The sequence below is a fragment of the Lissotriton vulgaris genome, chromosome 5, assembly GCF_964263255.1.
Source record: "Lissotriton vulgaris chromosome 5, aLisVul1.2, whole genome shotgun sequence".
Classification (NCBI taxonomy): Eukaryota; Metazoa; Chordata; class Amphibia; order Caudata; family Salamandridae; genus Lissotriton; species Lissotriton vulgaris.
This window is the reverse complement of record NC_141693.1, coordinates 1146138302-1146157043: the sequence shown is the minus strand read 5'-3', so window position 1 is coordinate 1146157043 and position 18742 is coordinate 1146138302.

Here is an 18742-nt window from a genome sequence, read left to right as displayed (position 1 = left end):
TCCATCACCAGTGCAAACAGAAGCGGGGAGAGGGAGCACCCCTGTCTCGTCCCCCTACCAACCGGATAAGCCGCAGACACCAGAGTGCCCAGATGTACTCGCGCCGTAGCCGAAGAATACAACACCTTCGTCCATCTACGAAACCCCTCACCAATGCCGAACTTCACTAGGACTTCGTCCAAATAGACCCACTCCAGACTATCAAAGGCTTTCTCAATATCCACAGATAACACCGCCTGGGCGTCGCCCACCTCCGTTGCACCATCTAATATCCCAATCAGACGGCGGATATTAAGGGCCGTGCTCCTCGTGGGGATAAACCCCGCTTGGTCCCTGTGCACTAGCCCGGTCATATGCGGGGCCAACCTGGTGGCCAAGATTCGGCTTAAAATCTTATAGTCCACCGTCAACATAGACAATGGCCTATACGACTTCACATCAGTCGCCTCCCTGCCGGGTTTCAGCAACGGCACTATCAACGCCTCCCTCATTGATCCGGGCAGACTCCCTAGCCTGTGAGCCTCCCCATACACCATCAGTAGTCTGGGTGCCAAGCTATCAACATATTTCTGGTAAAATTCAATCGGCAGGCCATCTACCCCGGGTGTTTTATTCCTCACCATATGTTTAATGGCTGCCCTGATCTCGGCTAGCGTAACAGGTCCACCCAAATCCTTTGCATCGTCATCGTCAAGCACCGGAAGCTGCATCGATTCCAAGTATTCAGCGATCTCCCAGGCCTCCGCCCCTAACTGACTCTCGTATAACTCAGCATAGTAGGCCCGAAAGCATTCCAGCACCGCCGTTTGTGAATAAACCGTCTCCCCCAGTTTATTTTTTATGCTCAAGATCGGGCAGCCTCTGAGTTCAGGATTAGCGAGCCTGGCCAGTAACGTGCCTACCTTATCCCTTTCAGCATGCGCTTTGATGGCATATTGTCTGTAATCATAGCTCCGCAGCCGTTCCGTTTCGGTGGCCACCTCCTCTTTGGCTTCCAATAACCGGGCCTGTAGGTCCGGGCGGTCCAGCCTGCGGCGTTCCAGATCCCTCAACTTCTCCTCCGCACTGGCAAGCGCATTCAACACCGACGCTCGAGCATTCGAAAACCTACCCATACTCACTCCTCTCGCCACCACTTTCATCGCGTCCCATTCAGTGGACCTACAAGTTGCTGTCCCCTCATTCTCATCAAAATATTGATCTATGCCCCGCTGGATCGCGTCACTAAACACCGAGTCCTGCAGGGTGTCGGGCCGGAGCCGCCATGCTGGGATCGGAGATCGCGCCCGCTGCCATTGGACGTGCACCAACAAAGGGTTATGATCCGAGATGGTCCTGGCCAGGTACTCCGTATGGGAGACCAATGGGGCTAGGGACCTGCTGCACAGGACCGAGTCGATCCTAACATGTAGAGCGTAGAGGGCCGAGAAAAAGGAGTAATCCCTACCACCCTGATGTTGTTCCCGCTACACATCCAGCAGTCCCCACCTTTCCTGCCAATCCTTCCTGTGTGCAGCTAGCCTACGTACCGGGGAATCGACCAGTGGTGGGTGAGACCTATCCAAGGCTACATCTGTGATCGAGTTAAAGTCCCCCCCCCAGAATCACAGGACCCGCTAAGAAAGAGGCTAGTGAGCAGGATAAACTATCAAAAAAGCGGGCCTGATCAACATTCGGGGCGTATACGCAGCATAAAACCACATCCCTACCATACAACCGTCCCTCCACCGCCACATATCTACCCTCGGGATCCACCATTTGATTCAACACCTGGAACGGTACCCCCGCTCGTACCCATATCAGTACCCCTCTAGCAAACGCGGAGTAAGTGGTATCAAAGACCTGGCCTCGCCATCTCTTCTGTAGCGCAGTGCATTCATGTTTAGTTAAATGAGTCTCCTGCAACATGGCAACCTGGACCCCCCAAATAAGCATGCACTTTGTGGCATTTGACCATAGTTCGCAGTCCTCGGACATTCCATGTTAGGCATTTCAAGTTAGGTAACGTCCCCATACCAGCGCAAAACGATCCAGTTCAGGTGTAGCCATTCATTGTCCACATCACAGCAGTTGCCCCCCCCCCAAACGAACCATAGAAAAAACTCCCCAAACCCCACTCCCCATGACAGAGCCTACAAACCCAGTGTCAGCCCCGATCCAAACCTTAAACAAAACACACATCTGACTAACCTGTGGTCGCCACCACAGAAGGCCTTAAGGGCCCGAGGGGGTGAGTTATCGCCGACCCCGGGCAGGCGGAGCCCGCGCCTCACGCCTTCCATCCCGCAATGTTGATGCCTCACCCTACCTGGTAGCCCATCTAGTGCCAACAGGATACCTCCCCACAAGAGAGACAGTGTCCCAAGTCCCATACATGAGTCAGCCATGAAAAATCTCGTCAGAAGTCTGTGGGGTGACCACCGGGCCCTTCGAGCTCTCCGCCTCCGATAATTCCTCTCCAGTCCTGCCGCCGTCCTCGCCAGAGTCCGATCCAGCCAGGTCACTCTCCTGTTGCGACCGTGTGATGCTCGCCGTCGCTGCCAGCGCCCCTCTTTTGTCCGCAGCCATTTGAGCCTCCCGTTTCGCTCGCTGAAGTTTGTTGCGGGAGCGAATCCGTTGCGATTTCCGGACCTGAAGCGGTTTAGGCCTCTCTCGCTGACTTTTGCCAGTCCTGTCCGTGCCAGCGCGATACAATTCCAACCATGACCATGCTTCATCAGGGGTTTGAAAAAATTGAGTGTTCCCATCCATGATTATCCGCAGCTTGGCCGGGAAGAGCAACGAGTACTGGATGCCCTCCTCTCTCAGCTCCTTTTTCACCGCCAGGAAGGATGCCCTATTCCTCTGGACCGCCTGAGTATAGTCTGGGAAAATCGTGACTCGGCTATTTTCCACCTCATACGGTCCCGAGGCCCGAGCTTTCTGGATTAGGAGGTTCCGATCTTTATAATGGAGGAGCTTCACCACCATCGGTCTAGGGGGCGGCCAAGCGCTGGTGGGCGAGCCGGCACCCTGTGTGCTCGCTCCAACGTGAAGAAGGAAGTGAGACCCTCCGGTGCTACCACCGTCCGGAGCCAGTTCTCCATGTAGGCCACCGCGTCCTCCCCTTCAATTCTCTCCGGCAGGCCTACGACCCGCACGTTATTCCGTCTATTGCAGCTTTCGGCATCCTCCGCTCGTCTCTCCAGCGTGTCCAGCCAGCTCAGGATGTCCGTGATCTTATGTTCCGCGGTCACCACCGCCGGTTTCAGGTCTAAGAGCAGCTGCTCATGGTCCTTAACCTTATCCGCCAACTTGGCATGATCCGCCCTCAGGAGACCCAGCCCCGTGGCGACCTGCGCAATGTCTTGCTGCAATGCCTCCTTGGTCGAGGTGATGGCCTCCAGAATAGCATCCAGGCGCCGGTTCAGTCTCTGCTCCTGTTCCAGCATCGGCGGGGAGGCCTCATCGACCCTGGATAGTGCAGTCGAATCCTCCCGGCCCTGCTCCGTGATGGCCGCTCCTCCCGCAGCCGCCATCTTAGGTGCCACTGTCGTCGTTGCCCAGGCCGGTCCGATCTTCACCAGGATCCGATATCCTCCGCCCGGGGGACGTGCGCACCAGCAGTGATCGTGGTGGAGTGCCTCCGCTGTGCCTGCAACTCTAAGAATCAGGAGTCCCAGCGCCGTCCGCCCCACTGTCGCCAGATCCGGAGGGGGGGGGGAGTGGGGGGAAGGTAGAAACGAGTGCGTACACCCAGTACACCAGTCCAATGTTGGTCGCCAAGACCCCCGCTCCTCAGGTCTGTGCCAGCAGCCCCCGTAACTCCGATCTCACAGAGACGGGCCACCTCGCAAGCCGATGCCAGTTCTCCTCAGTCTTGGTTCAGAGACCATCGACCCTCACCGCCGCCATTTTCTTCGCACTCCGGGCAACACCTCGGGCAACGTCTTTCAAGGTTTCCGTGGGACTAGCGGTCCTCGAAGAGCTCTCAGCCGCTCTCCAGTGGTTCCCCAACACCTCACAGGCCAGTTGCGCCGACCAAGGGCCTCCCCAGGTGTAGTTTTCAGGAGAAATAGCGGGACCCTGCGCGGAGCTGCAAGCTCACGCCGCCATCCCGATCGGCGTCCAAGCCACGCCCCCTTCGGCGACCAGCGCCTTCTTCTGGAGCAGCCACGTAAATTCTACAAAGTAAAAGTGCATACAAAAAATACATAATTATACATTGATAATACAACATATTATACAGGTAAGATCATAACATCACAAGTTTAAGTTTAGTAGCCAAATGGTACCTTTTATAGTTACGATAATCACAAAAACCATTGATTAAATTATTTATCATTTTCATTTCCTTGCAATATCTGGCCATTATGTTTAGGGCAAAGGGTCTATGGGGGTGAGGGGACTGACAAACGATGGATGAATCTATAGTAGCCAAGAGATTTTGACTAGGCTTGCAAATTGTAATATTCAAGGAGGGGGAAGGGGAAGACATGGCAAACAGGATGCACAGAAAGGGAGAAGTAGGGGAAATAGGCCCATTACTATCACTGGTACGTTCAACTCACATTCTTATAGATAGATCTAAAGATTTTCATGTAACTTAACCAGTATACCTTTTACAGATTACTACCGTTAAGTCAGGGTATGTTGAACTTATAGTTGACTTCTTAATAGGCTCTATTCTTTTATTTTTGTTCGTATGCAGTCAATACTTACAAGTAGCAGTGACAGTGAAACTACTGCGGTATAGTTTATGTTTCTTGCTTAAATTCTCATTTTGATGATGAAAATGTTACAGGAGCTTAAAAAAGGAGAAATGATAAACATTATTTATTTTGTGTTACGAATGTTCGTTTATACGATTTTTTCTCTTCTCCCTTTAAGTTTTTAAGGATGAAACATGTCTTTATATATTTTTTTATTTTTACCTGATTGAGTACAATTTATTGGTTTAATTCCCGCCAGCCGGAACCTTTAAGTAAGGATGTTGTCGGTTATATAGACTTGATTGATGAAGTCTTTCGATGATAGTTAATTCCTTATTGTGAGGGTCTTGTATATCAGGATATCTGTTTTCAAAAAATATATAAGCCAAGGTGTATATGTTTATATTATTCCTACAATCAATTTAGCCAAATAGGATTTTTAGCTAGGGGCTCCCCATATCGTGTCTCAAGGGTAAGCATGGGCGAATTTTGCGAATCTCGCGTTCGCGAATTTTGCGGATTTGCGAACTCGCAATCCGCAAAATCCGCGAATTCCCGCGAATTTGCGGATTTTTTTTTTTTTGTGTTCGCCCGTGTTTCTGCCAGTTCGCGAGGGTTTTTACAATTTCGCAATTTGCGAACTTACCTGTCGGGTCGCAAGGTTTGCGAACTTGTTGTTTCTACGTGTCCAGCCTGTTTGGGACACTCTTCTTCATCACTGCCACTCTCTGTCACCACTGCCACTCTCTGACTACTCATGCCACCCTCTGGCCCACCCATGCCACCCTCTGTTTCATCACCACACCCTCTGGTTGTCCAGTGTACATTATTTTCGGCAAAGCAAAGCACACCTTCCCTGCCTCAAGTGACCTGAATTAATTTGGGGCTGATTAATGTGTCACAGAATATTTTTTTAGCTGGCACCTGCTTCCTTAGTGCGCCCTGATTAGTGATCTTTTGCACTTGCTAAGTGCTTTCATTGTTGCAAAATTAGTTACAACACCTGCCCTGCCCCAACTGACAATAATGAATTAGGGGCTGATTAATGGATTTTAACTTCCAGCCTGGCTCCTGCTTGTCTCCCTTAGCTGTAATTCAGGACCTTTGTGGCATATGTGTAACTATTCTGAGGTTCAGAGCAGGGTCACATAATAGTTGCAACTGGCAACTGAACTCTGGAGGGGCCCCTCAGGAAGCACTACAGGAAATGGCTACTAATGATGAGCCTGAACTTTTGAACCTGGTAAGTAGTTTCAGTTTTGCTAAGATCGTATTTCTGCAATTTAGCACTTATTCGCGGGGCGCGAAGTTGTACTGGGAAGCCGCGAACTCACGCGAACAGTGCGAGCAGTGCGAGCAAAATCCGCTGCTCGCGGATTTGCGGATTTTGCGGGAGATTCGCGAATCTCGCGGATTGCGAATTTCCCGAAAATCCGCAAAATCCGCGAGCGAAACGGATTTTCCGCCCATACCTACTCAAGGGCGAAGAAGCATTTTTTAATACAGAAGACACTGAGACTAACTTCAAACTACTTTTAATACCCCTATTTAAATTTAACATAACTTTGATGTTTTTATTTCTTTCTGTAACTTGTTCTTACCTAGTAGCCTTAAGAAATGGGCTTGTATTTCTCTCAGACTTGATGACTGGAGGTGCGTTCTCCTCGTGTAGGGATGTAGGGATGTAGTTATAAAGTATCTCCCTGTCTGCTGGTAGAGGGAAGAATGGGGTCAGATATCTATATTTGTTTCATTCTTTTAAGGACAAGCAAAAACCGCTAATGCTATCCTTACCAAGTTCCTTCGCTGTCTGTGTCCACTGTGCAATAAGTTTAGCAAGGTTGCGATCTAGTAGATGTTTGCAGCTTTAAACAACTTCCTGTCTGTTGGTTAAAAGGTGCGAGGGGTCAGATATATACGTTTTTTTTCCCTTCTCTCTCCACATAGAGTTTATTAAGTAAGGGCAAATGCAGAGTTGCCAATATTCTTACCTAAAACTATGAAACCTTGCTCCAAAATTATAGACAGTTTTGCAAGGTTCCTGGATTTTCAACACGAAGTAATTATGTTAAAAGATCTCCCTGCCTGTGAAACATGAAAAAAATATATATGTCAAGTTGCATTAAGTTATAATCTAGCTGCGATCTGTTCAAGAAGAGCAAATTATTTCTTTTCTACTCTTACCCGAAGATAATCGGCAGGGCTCCGTATATCCGGCGGCGGGTTGTTAAGGATGGCGGTTCAAACGTGAAAATGTTGATTAACTGTGTGTTAGTGAGGTCGCGTTTATATACCGTTGCCAATAGGTTAAATTGCTCACATCTGTGTTAGTTTCTGTTTGGGTACTAAAAATAAAGGCAGGACTACCGTTCACTGGTAATAGGGGTGGGTAACCCAATATACCCTTGCGGGCTTGGGCAGTAAAATTGTTTAAGGAAAAGATTGCCAGCAAGGGGTTTATTTGTTAGTCTGAGTTAGACAGTGTAGTACAGTCTGTATTAATTAGACTTAGTAGCTGAGTGGAGCAGCAACTGTTCAGAGTGTTACGAATCTGTCAGCCCAAAACTATAGAAACTACCACACTAGCCCCATAGAGATGCATTGATTTGGACAGATTCAACAACAAATTTGTGTTTTCTGGCAGTAAATGACAAATTAAATACAAGAGTATAAGTAAGCAACACGAGAAGATTAATTTTTGGAAAAAATCATTATTTTTATATTGAAATCAATCATCAATGAAATTCAAGGGTGTACAGTTATAAACAAATGCATGTATTTCTAAAGTAAATGGAGCTGAATGAAACAATCCATAAATACAGAAGAAAGCAATCCAGTCAAGAATACACTAAATAAATTGACTTCTTTCCAAGATGGTGAATAGAAAGCCAGATGTAAACAAGGGAGAGACTTGGATTGAAGAGTCGACGTTTCGGTCTCAGTGGAGTAATCCAGAGACCATCATCAGGACAAAGGAATAATGCAATAAGGATGACCCTTATTTCATTGTTGAAACAAAGCACAAGGTGAACTCACACAGAGTTTAACAATTCATTGCCTTAGGGAAGCTTTAAGTCTGCCCCGAAGTGATATCCGAATAATCAGGCCAAAACAGAGCTAAATCTTTTGGGAACCCGTGGCTTCAATCTCAGGGTCCGAGATAGTTCTGAACCGGGTAAATGGCGTGAGGCGTCTCTTCCAAATCCAATCCGCGGTGAGGTACTGATGATTAGAAGAGGGACTTCAATATGAATCTGCACTGAGGCCGTGACTCTCTCATTACGGATGGTTGCAAGAGAGAAAAGACTCTCATTTTGTAGTTTTTTTCATGGTTTATTCTTTATTATGCCTACAAAGGAGGAGATGGAGCTATATTCTTTCTACGAATCAAATTGTAAAGTGGCTGACAGCCAGTCCTATAAATAAAAAAGATACTTACTTTTTGTAACCAGAATTCATACGGGTTGAATATAATCGTCTAGGTCTATAATTTTCACTGTCGCTACAACGCAATGAATATCAGGATACAGTGTGCGAGGCAGTGCAACACCTATCGGATTTTGATAAAACGGTCATATGTGCAATATTTAAGTGTGTTGTGTATATAAATACATATTAACTACCCTAGGATTTTGTGCATAAAGGTATGTGCGTATACATTCTTAAGCAAGCCATAAAGTTGTATTCAACACATGTACCTTCCATTGTGGTCCCTAATGTCAAGTATGCTTTCTAAATGTCAGGATATTCAACATATTGCATGTTCCCATGGAATTTCGTTATTCAAGCCTTGGCGAAAGGTATTGAAAACAAAAATCCAAAATACTTCCCTTTTCTTTCGGATGGCTGTTCCTCCTTTAGAATCGGGGGTATGGATCCTTTCTAAGATTCTCCATTTAAAATCTTCGGCACCATGTCCTTTCTCTATGAAGTGCTTCACCATGGGGGAAGCAATCTTCCTGGTTCTTATAGCCGAGCGATGCTCGCTCAGGCGTGTCTGGATCATACGTGAGGTTTCACCCACATATCCTAGGAGACATGGACATTGTATGAAATAGACCACATTGGTTGATTTACAGTTCCACATCTCTTTTGCTGTTGTTTTGTGGTCATTGTGGATGAATTCCTCGCCTCTCAGGATATTTCCGCATGAAGTACATGAGGAACATGGAAACGTCCCTTTGACTGGGTTATTTGTTAGAATAGATCTTTGAGTCCAATTCTCTTCATTTACAATGGTCTTAAAATGAGAGTGGACGATATATTCTTTGATGTTTTTATTTCTTTTGTGCGCAAAGAGGGGCTTCACCAGTTTCTGTTCGCTAGAGCAGTTACTATTTAAAATGTGCCAATTCGAATTTATGACTTGTTTTACTTTAGCATTCATAGTTGAGTGTTTCGTTATGCACACTACCTGGTCATTAGGTTTTGGAGATTTAGTTCTTAAAAGACAGTCTCGGTCATAATACCGTGCTCGTTTGTAAGAGTGCCTCACTAACCGATGGGGATAGCCCCTTTCGATAAATTTAGATCTCATTATTAAGGCTTGTCTATCGAAATCCGTCAAATTTGTACAATTGCGCCTAACGCGCAGAAACTGAGAGAAGGGTCATGCTATCCTTTTGCGTTCTTGGGTGAAAACTACGGTAGTGTAATAATGTGTTTCTTGCTGTCGGTTTTACATGAAGGTCTACTTTCAAGGTTCCTGCATCATTTATTATTTCAATGTCTAAGAATTCGACCCTATCATTGCTAATGTGGGTAGTAAAATGCAGGTTAGGGTTTGCTGCATTTATCCATAAGAGAAATTCCTCCAGGGTTTCTCTCCCATCGGTCCAGATAAAAAAGAGATCATCAATATATCTGGACCAATGGGAGATGGATTCATAAAAGGGGGCGATCTCATTCTGGACAAATTCCTTCTCGAATGCCGCCATGAAAATGTTGGCTATTGATGGAGCTAACGACGCGCCCATACTTACGCCTTTGATCTGGCGGTAAATATGGGTGCCAAACTCAAATATATTCTCTGTTAAAACAATTTCCAAGCAAGCGAGCAAAAATGTTTTGGGACAAGGGATATTATGTAAATCAATAAACCATCCAGTGGTTCTCATAGCATCAGTCAAGGGGATATTGCTATATAGGGACTCTACGTCCATTGTTACTAATAGATCACTATTAGGGTTAAAGGGCAGTCCTTCGGTTTTCTGTATCATGTCACCTGTGTCACGTATATATGAATCAATTTTTGGTATGAATGGACGCAGGTAGTTGTCAACATACTTGGATAGTGGTTCGGTTGCTGTGCCTATGGTGGAAACTATCTCTCACTCACTCTACTACTTACTCTGTGTGTGGGTGCTAATGCAATAGGTCTCGCATATGCAAACGATTAAGCTATTGGCAATGCAAATGTCAATGCCATTTATTTATGATTTAAAAAAAAAAAATAAGGGGCAATGCCAATAGCTCTACCTTTAATAATGCAGAGACCATTGCATTGTAAATGTTTGTTATATTTGCAGCTGCTGGACAGTGTTTATTGTATCGGTGTTATGGCTGGCTTCCTAAAGAACATTCTGAAATTAAGGAAAAGAATAAATAGTTAAATTTTCATGTTTATAAATCTGTCTGTACCAAGAGCTGTAGGATTACCCTGTTCTCAAATATACTAATATGTTCAGTTTAATTATCTATTTATCAAATAAACTGTGCAATACGTGTTTATTTGTTTTTATCGGTCTGCTTTTGTGATTTTTTTTTTTTTTAGTATTTTATTTTTGTTGTTGCTGTCACATGGTATACAGTAACGTACAGTAATTCTTCAGTGCAGCGTCAACATTCAGCTGCCACATTTATTAAAGCAACTTTTTAATATTTTATCCCCCCAACTTAAACTTGCTACTTTCAGGGTTAAGTCCACGTTTTCTAGCAATGGTCAATATCAGCATTAGAGTGCCCAAATGCAACTATCCGGTCTCGGTTCAGATACACATTTCGGTAAGGTCATCTGCGGGCATGTTCCCATGGTCCTGTAGCTTTTATTGTCTCCACATTTCACTCCCCCCTCCCTCCCATCAATCCAGACCTTCGTCGTCCTCTGAGCTATCCCCATCTCCCTCCTCGGGCAGGGGCTCACAGAGGTCTCCCCTATACTTGTTCCAGGGTGACCAAATCCCGTTCCATTTCTGAGGATTATGTCTCTGCTGATACACCGCCCGCTCGGTTAGCATAGTCACATCCATATTTCTGCACCATTGCGCTAGTGTCGGTGTTTCCTGTGCCCCCCAGTTTTTCGCGATGTCACGTTTCGCCATCATTACACCTATGACCACCCACCTCTTCGCATGCAGTGAAAGGTCTGTTGGGCCCCAAACATTAAGGAGACAGATCCTGGGGTCTGGTGCAAATGGGTTCTGTAGGGTCTGACCGATCGTGCGCGTGACACGCCGCCAGTAGTCCTGTATATGTGGACATGTCCATAAAGTGTGGTATAGTGTACCCTCCTCCCCGCAGCTTCTCAGGCAGTGTGGGTGTTCCGCTCTATGTATTTTATATAGTGTTGTGCGGGTGTAGTAGACCCTGTGTAGCACTTTGAACTGGATCAGTCTGAATCGAGTGGAAATTCCCCTCCTCCCTGGGCGAGGCCAGGGCTGCGTTCCAGTCTGCCTCATCTAGGTCCCCTATCTCGTCCTCCCAGTACTCCTTTAGTTTCCCCAGGGGGTCCGGCAGGTTATTCATGAGTTTTCGATAAGTGAGGGAGGTTGCCCCGGCCTCCATGTAGTCTGTAAGCAATCGGTCCTCTAACGGAGCCGACTCCGGAAGCGCCGCACCAGTTTCTAGCACCGACAGGAGTGCGTGCCTGATTTGTATGTACCTGTATGTTTCGGTCTCCGCCAGGTTGTATTGTTCCCTGAGTGCCGTGAAGGAGAGCACACCCTCCCTGGTCCACAGATCGCCCACCGTGGAGATCCCGATGGTGTCCCATTGGTCGAACCCCTTGGAGCTGCGCAGGTTACCGAGGGCTTTGGCGTCCCATAGTGGCGTGAGCCTGGTGATCACTCCCTCCCATCCCAGCCGTCTCTGAGCTCTGTGCCATAAGGCTACACTGTGTTTGGTAGGCCCCTCTAGTTTCTTCACCATCCCTTTATTATAGAGTGGGGCTAGCAAAGTGGACAAGCCCAGTTGGTGTCTATCTGCCCTGTACGCTGGGTCGTCTTGCGGTGCGTGGATCCACTGGTTAATCACCTTAAGGTGAGCCGCCCAGTAATAAAGTTCAAGGTTGGGGAGGGCTATCCCACCGCTATACCAGTCTCTGGTCAATTTCAACTGCGCGACCCGGGCCGGTTTGTCTCCCCACAGGAGAGTGGACAGTTGGGCTGAGACGTGACGGAAGAACGACACGGGAACCACTGCCGGCGTGTTTTCCAGAACATAAAGGAAGCGAGGGAGCGCCAGTATCTTAAAGAGTGCCGCTCTACCTAGCAGTGTTAGGGGGAGATTTTTCCAAAGGCGCACATCAGTCTTCAATTTGTCCATCTGGGGCTTAAGATTCAGGTCAAGGAAGGTCGAGTGCTCCCTTGTAATCCGTATCCCTAGGTATTTGAAGGCGACGCGTTCTACGAGTAAATGGCAATCTGTAGGTAGTAATGGAAGGGCGCCCTTTATCATATATATCACGGACTTGGCCCAATTGAGTTTATAGCCCGAGGCCGTTCCGTGTCTTTCACATAGTGCCAGCAGGACCGGGATACCGGTCGTGAGGTCCGTGAGGTAAACGAGCATGTCGTCGGCGTATAGGGATACCCTATCCTCGCCTCCATCTTTCCATTGTATACCTTTCAGCAGCTGGGTGGTCCTGAGGATCGTGGCCAGGGGTTCTAGCACTAAGGCAAACAGTAGTGGCGAGAGTGGGCACCCCTGTCTCGTGCCCCTTGCCAGCGGGAACTCCCTCGATATGTGTCCGTTTGCGGTTACTCTAGCCATGGGTCCGGTGTAAAGCAGTCTGACCCACGATATGAACGTTGGGCCGATACCAATGTGTTCCAGGACTGCAAAGAGATAGCGCCACTCCACCATATCAAATGCCATTTTGGCATCAAGCGATAGTACCGCTGCCGCTTCCTCCAACTGCGGGGCTCGGGCCAATATCCCATGCAGCCGTCGCAGGTTCAGCGCCGTACTGCGGTGTGGCATAAAGCCCGATTGGTCCGGGTGTATAAGGTGCGCCAGGTGGGGCAGTAGCCTGGTGGCCAACAGTTTCGCCAGGATCTTACTCTCGGCGTTAAGGAGGGAGATCGGGCGATAGGATTCGCACTCCTCAGGGGGTTTGCCGGGCTTAGGTATTGCGACTATTGTGGCCGTGCGCTGGTCAGGGGGGAGTCGTCCCCGTCCCCGGCACTCCTGAAACATATCGCGCAATGGTGCGGACAGTGTCTCGGACATGAGTTTGTACCATTCTATTGGCACACCATTGGGGCCCAGTGCTTTCCCGGGGTGTATCGCTGCTATAGCTGCCTGTAGTTCTTCCTCCGTCAGGTCGGTGTCGAGCTCGTCCCGTTGGTCTGGGGAGAGAGTGCGGGTCGGCACTCCCACAAGGGAGCTTTCTGCCATTTCCCGTGTGACCTCATAGTCAGGGGAGTATACGGAGTGGAAATGGCCAGCTAGGAGTTCCACTATTTGTGCCGGACTGGTTTGTACCTCACCCTGAGAGTCCCTCAGTTGTAATATCGCCCGCTGGCCACCCCGCGCTCTTTCCAACCATGCCAGAAGCTTCCCCGCCTTATCGCCTATGTCGTATATCCTGCTCGCTGTTGCGGACATATTGTCTCGCACTCGGCGACGCAGAAAGTCGGTGTGACCCTGCTGGGCTAGTCGGAGTGTGTGCTGGGTGTCTCCCGTCGGGTTCCCCTCGTGGTCTCGTGTAGCCTTATCTAGTTGTTCCTCTAGGTCCGTCAGTTCCTGACGTTGTGTGCGTCTGTGCTGTGCGATCACCGATATCGCCTGTCCTCGGAGGACTGTCTTGTAGGCCTCCCATAGAACAGTGGGCGACTCCACCGATCCCACGTTTTCTGCAAAGTAGGACCGAGTGCTTTTCCTCAAGGCCCTGGTGACGCCCGGTTCTTTAAGGTAACCCGGGTAAATAGGATAGAGTCGTCTGCGGGATTTTCTCTGACTGGACAGAGTCAGTGTAAGCGGGGAGTGGTCAGAGATCCCTCTCGGCCTAATTTGGGAGTCAGTGAAAGTGAGGAGGCCCCCCCCCCAACGTCAGGAAGTAGTCTATCCGCGACAGGCTGTCGTGGACTGTTGAATGATATGTATATTGCCTATCATCTGGGTGTAGCCGCCTCCACACATCCACTAAACCCTGCGCTTCCATGAAGTCATGCAGTTTGGAGGGCCCTGGTGTACGCATGCGCGTCGGGTGGCGGTCTAGGGAGTCTCGTGCCACTGCATTGAAATCCCCCCCCATAACAAGATCCCCTTCAGGAAGATCTAACAAGAATTTCCCTAGTTCCGGAAAAGCTATGTTGTGTAGTGCCGGTGGGATGTAGACCGAGACCACATTCAGTGGCTTCCCCTCCCATTGCCCGTGTATCGCTGCAAAGCGCCCCTGTGTGTCTGTCGCCGTTGATTGGGCTATGAACCTGGATGAGCGATGAATTAATATCCCGGATCCCCGGGACCCCTTTGTGAATCCAGAGTGCACTATCATGCTATAGCCTTTTCTGTCTAGGGCCTTCGTAGCTGTGCCGGTGAGGTGTGTTTCTTGTAGTAGGACCAGGGCGGGGTGCAGCCTCTTTATACTCTGCAGGACCAGCCCCCGTTTAATCTTGTCGCCCAGGCCCCTTACATTCCAGGACATGAGGAGTAGCGGGGACGTCTGCCCTACATTAGTGTCCTCCCCCATTCTGTGTTGGTGTACGGCCTGTGAATTTACGCTCGGGGACGACCAGGAGGTCCGTGTAGTGCCTCTGTGTGTTGCATTGTGACAATACCATCCTATACTCGTGTGCCCCATTGTAGCTAACCTGCCCCTGTGTAGAAACTGAAAACCAAAACCCCCCTCTACCCCCAACTCCCCCCCTCCCTGCCCCCCTGCTCAACGGACTCAGAACTGCCCGCCCCCCCAACTCAGCAGAGTGCCCGATCCCTCGCCATAACATCGTACTTGCTCGCTGGGGTGAAGGTTCTCCGTGGTCAGCGGCCCCCTTCTTCAGCTGCGGAGGCCTTTCCGCCCAGTGTCCAAGGCGGCGTTGCCTGTCCATCTCATGTTCCGGTCAGTCGGACCATGGCTGTGACTTACTGATCCCCATCTGCCTTGTCCTCCTGATGGTCGGATAAAGGGGAATGTATCTCTAGATCCTCGTCGTTGGCCTGTGAGCCCTGTCGGGAGCCAGCTGTACGGTGTTTGTTCTGTCTATTTGAGCGACGAGGGCCCGCTGCTCTCCAGCCCTCCAGCCAATCCTGCGCCACCTCCGGTGATTCAAAAAACCAAGTCTTGTTGTCCGCTACGACCCGAAGCTTGGCCGGGAAGAGCATCGAGTATGGGATTTCCCTGGCTCTGAGTTCTTTTTTGACCTCAAAAAAGGTCCGCCTCCTCCGCGCCACCTCGGCCGTGTAATCAGGAAAGAATGCCAGCGTCGCGTTCTGGATCTTAATCGGGGGCGAGTTCCTCGCCGCCTGTAGGATGGCGTCCCGATCCCTGAAATTGAAGAGCCTCGCTATGATCGGTCTGGGGTTAGCTCCTGTCTTGTGGCGTCCCCCCGGTACCCGATGCGCCCTTTCTACTGTGAAAAAGGCGGAGAGTCCTTTGGGCTTCAGAGTGTCTTTGATCAATCTCTCCACGTATAGGTCCATCGCCCTCGTGTCTTCCGATTCTGGCACACCAATAATACGGATGTTGTTCCGTCTCGAGCGCCCTTCTTGATCATCGAGCTTGTCGCGTAGTTCTTTGTTCTCCCTCGAGATGCGTTCCACACTAATCTGGAGTTCCGAGACGTCCTCGACCAGGGACTTGGTCACAACCTCCATATTGTTCACTTTCTCTGCCATTTTATGGAAGTCCGCCCTTATAAGTGTGATCTCGGCCGAGATCGACCCCACCGTGGCCTGTACCTGCGTGAGGGCCCGCATGACGTCATCAATGGTCGCTTTCTTGCCCCCGGTCACTTCGGCTGTCTTGCTCGCCTGTGTTTTGGCGTCCTGTGAGGGAGAGGGAGAGCCGGGCTTGTCATAAGCAAAGCGTTCCAGGCGTGATTGCGTCGCTCCGCCTTTATGCCCCTTGCCAGCCATCCTGGATTCGCCTGGGCCAAGCTATCTTCCTCTGCCAGCTACTGGGGGTCTTCCCTGGGCCCACGCTGTGGTTATGAGGGTAAGTGTGGCCCCCGTGAGGTGTCTCAGTGAGTTTGCGGATCTGGACGGGCCTCTGTTATGTGGTGGCCGGCCTGGTCACGGATTTATTGACGGGGCGCGCAACCGAATGTCGCCGCCCTGCAGGAGTCTCTTTGTCCCCTTCTTGCACCGCTTACAGCGACCCTGACTCGTGCTCGGCCCCCTGACGGTGACGGGGGGGGCCCCGGGCCGTCCCCAGATAGGTCCTTCCGCTGCGAGGACGGGAGCCCCGCGCCGATGCTCTGTTGGGTCTTGGGCGGGGATGCCCTCGGGTCCGTTGCACTTTGCCAGGCTCTCCGATCGGCCAGGGGGGGGGGCCGTCGTGCAGACACTAAGGCAGCGCGGTTCCGCCGCTGCCGGACTTTGCGCTCTGGCCGCCGCTGCTAAAGATGGCGGCGTCAGCTCCCCCCGTCGTCGCTCCGGGCGCCGGAGCCCGTCCTCAACGAGCGTTCCCCTCACCTCAGCTGAGCCACCCGACGGCAGATCGACTCTCCTCTGTCCGATGACGGATGCTGGAAGGCTCGGCCTCTGTATACCCCGGCGTTCTCCGTGGTCGGGTGTTTCCGGTGGATGGCTGCCTGGCTCAAGTCACTTCCTGTCGGCGAGCCGCGCACTGTGCCTCCCGGTCCGGAGGTCGCCCACAGGCCCGCTCGGAGCACTGACACTGACTGGTGTTCCTGACCTCGGATTGAGGTCCGGCGAATTCGAGCTGCCGCCGCCTGGTCCTAGGCTTCGCTGCCTTCCCGCCTGGGTAGTTTTATTGCCGGATAGATGTGCGGATTGACCTGGGAGCCGCCTTAATCACGGAGCTCTCCTTTTAGGCTGCCGCCATCATCGGCTGCTAGCCACGCCCCCCTTTTGTGATTTTTAATGGCTGAAATCGAATAAAGCATAGTTTGATTTGATTTGACTCTCACAGTGAGTCTCGGACACTACACTTCTGCAGTGCGACCGTGGTAACTATCTGCTTTGGTCCATCCAGGCTCAGCATACGCGGGTGGTTAAGGCGCTAAAAATGAGTGATAATGAATTTTAATGCAGTGACGTGGACTACCACATTAAAATGTGTTAGTCTAACGCCTGATGCGTGGTACTTGGCAGCGCTGAAACTGTCCACACTTGCTCATACTCCAGCGCACTTCACTCTCTCACTTTCCCAATCCTAATCTGCCCGTAAACTCCAACCCCTTCACTATCATCCAGCATTTGTCTCTTGTCTTTTACCCACTCCTTTCCTTCATCTCGGCCTCACCTGCTCGCCTTTCCTCCTCCTTTCCTTTCTTTTCTCTCACCCTGTCCACACATCTCACCCCTTTCTTTTTGTATCCCTCCTCTCTTTACACTTAGACTTAAAAATTACTTTGTTCGGTCTGTTTTGTAGTCTACAGATCATACAAGTACATAGAAGATATAAACACATTTAAAACATTTAGGTGCAGCTGAGGTAATCCTCGAAATCTGTACAGAGGAAATTATTGGCGTTTAGATACTAGATGCAAGAAGGACTGGAGGTCAGGAGTGCGCAGGGCCAATGGGAGTCTGTACTTACCGTTTCAAAGGTAATTGTAGTGAGGAAATATAAATTTTTGGTCAAGTTATGTTCCCTATCGTGTACCCCACCATCTCCATGTACCAGCTTAAAGTGCATGTAACTTCCCTCCTGTGCCAGCTATGAAGACGCAAATACATTTGCGTCCAACGTTAACATGTCCTCTTTCAGACCCGCCATGAACGGGTTGAATATTCAGTTTCTGAGTATGCCATGCCAACGTCTTTTTGTGGTGTACTTTACACGTTTTTCAGCTCTGGCGAAGTAGGCCCTGAATTCTGCCATCGAGCCTTTTCGCTGCCTTCTGACTCTGAAAGCCTCAGCCCAGGCTGCCTCTGAACCTGTGAACTCTGCCTTACTTCCAGCGCGGCTCACCGCGCTTGGCTCAGCCTGCTGCCTGCCAAGACTGACTTCAACCTTCGAATTATCTGGTCCGCTCCACGAAAATGCATTCCTGCCTACTAGTTTAAGTAAACATCCCCCAGCTGCAGAGCAAAAGGGCCCGGCCTCACTGTCTCCTTGCAAGTAATTCATAGCCTCCGTTACCATGCTACCATGGAAGGCCCATGCCCCCACGCTTCTCATGCAGACACTTAGGCGCTTATACACGCACTCTCAGTCAATATAGAATAGCTTCTGCCCCAGAGACCTTTCCGCCCAGATAGCTCAGTTCCTAAAACATCAGATATCAGATATGATAGAAACACAAGTTGATCTGACATGCCAGACTTCTGTCTCTTTCCGTTAGTTTAAATGTCAAGTCCCCAGCACCCTCCAGCTTCACGTCAATCACACTTCATGCAGCTGCGCGCGCATCCAGGCCTCAGATTTCTGCTGACATTGCAAGATTCTGCTTGTTGTTGCCACCCACTTATGACACCTACCTGTGACGTTTCTAGCACACACCTCTAGTTCACGCCTAGTTCACGCCTTCTAATTACGTATCAGTATCACTTGTGTGTTTTATCTTGTTTCTCTCAGCTGTTACGCCTACTGTATTGGTTTCTATAATGTAACTTAAGTATATAAGCTATGTATTGTCAATAAAATATGGCTCTATCCCTTCTGACACCCTTGTGGTGGTAAGAACCTGATATCCTGGTCA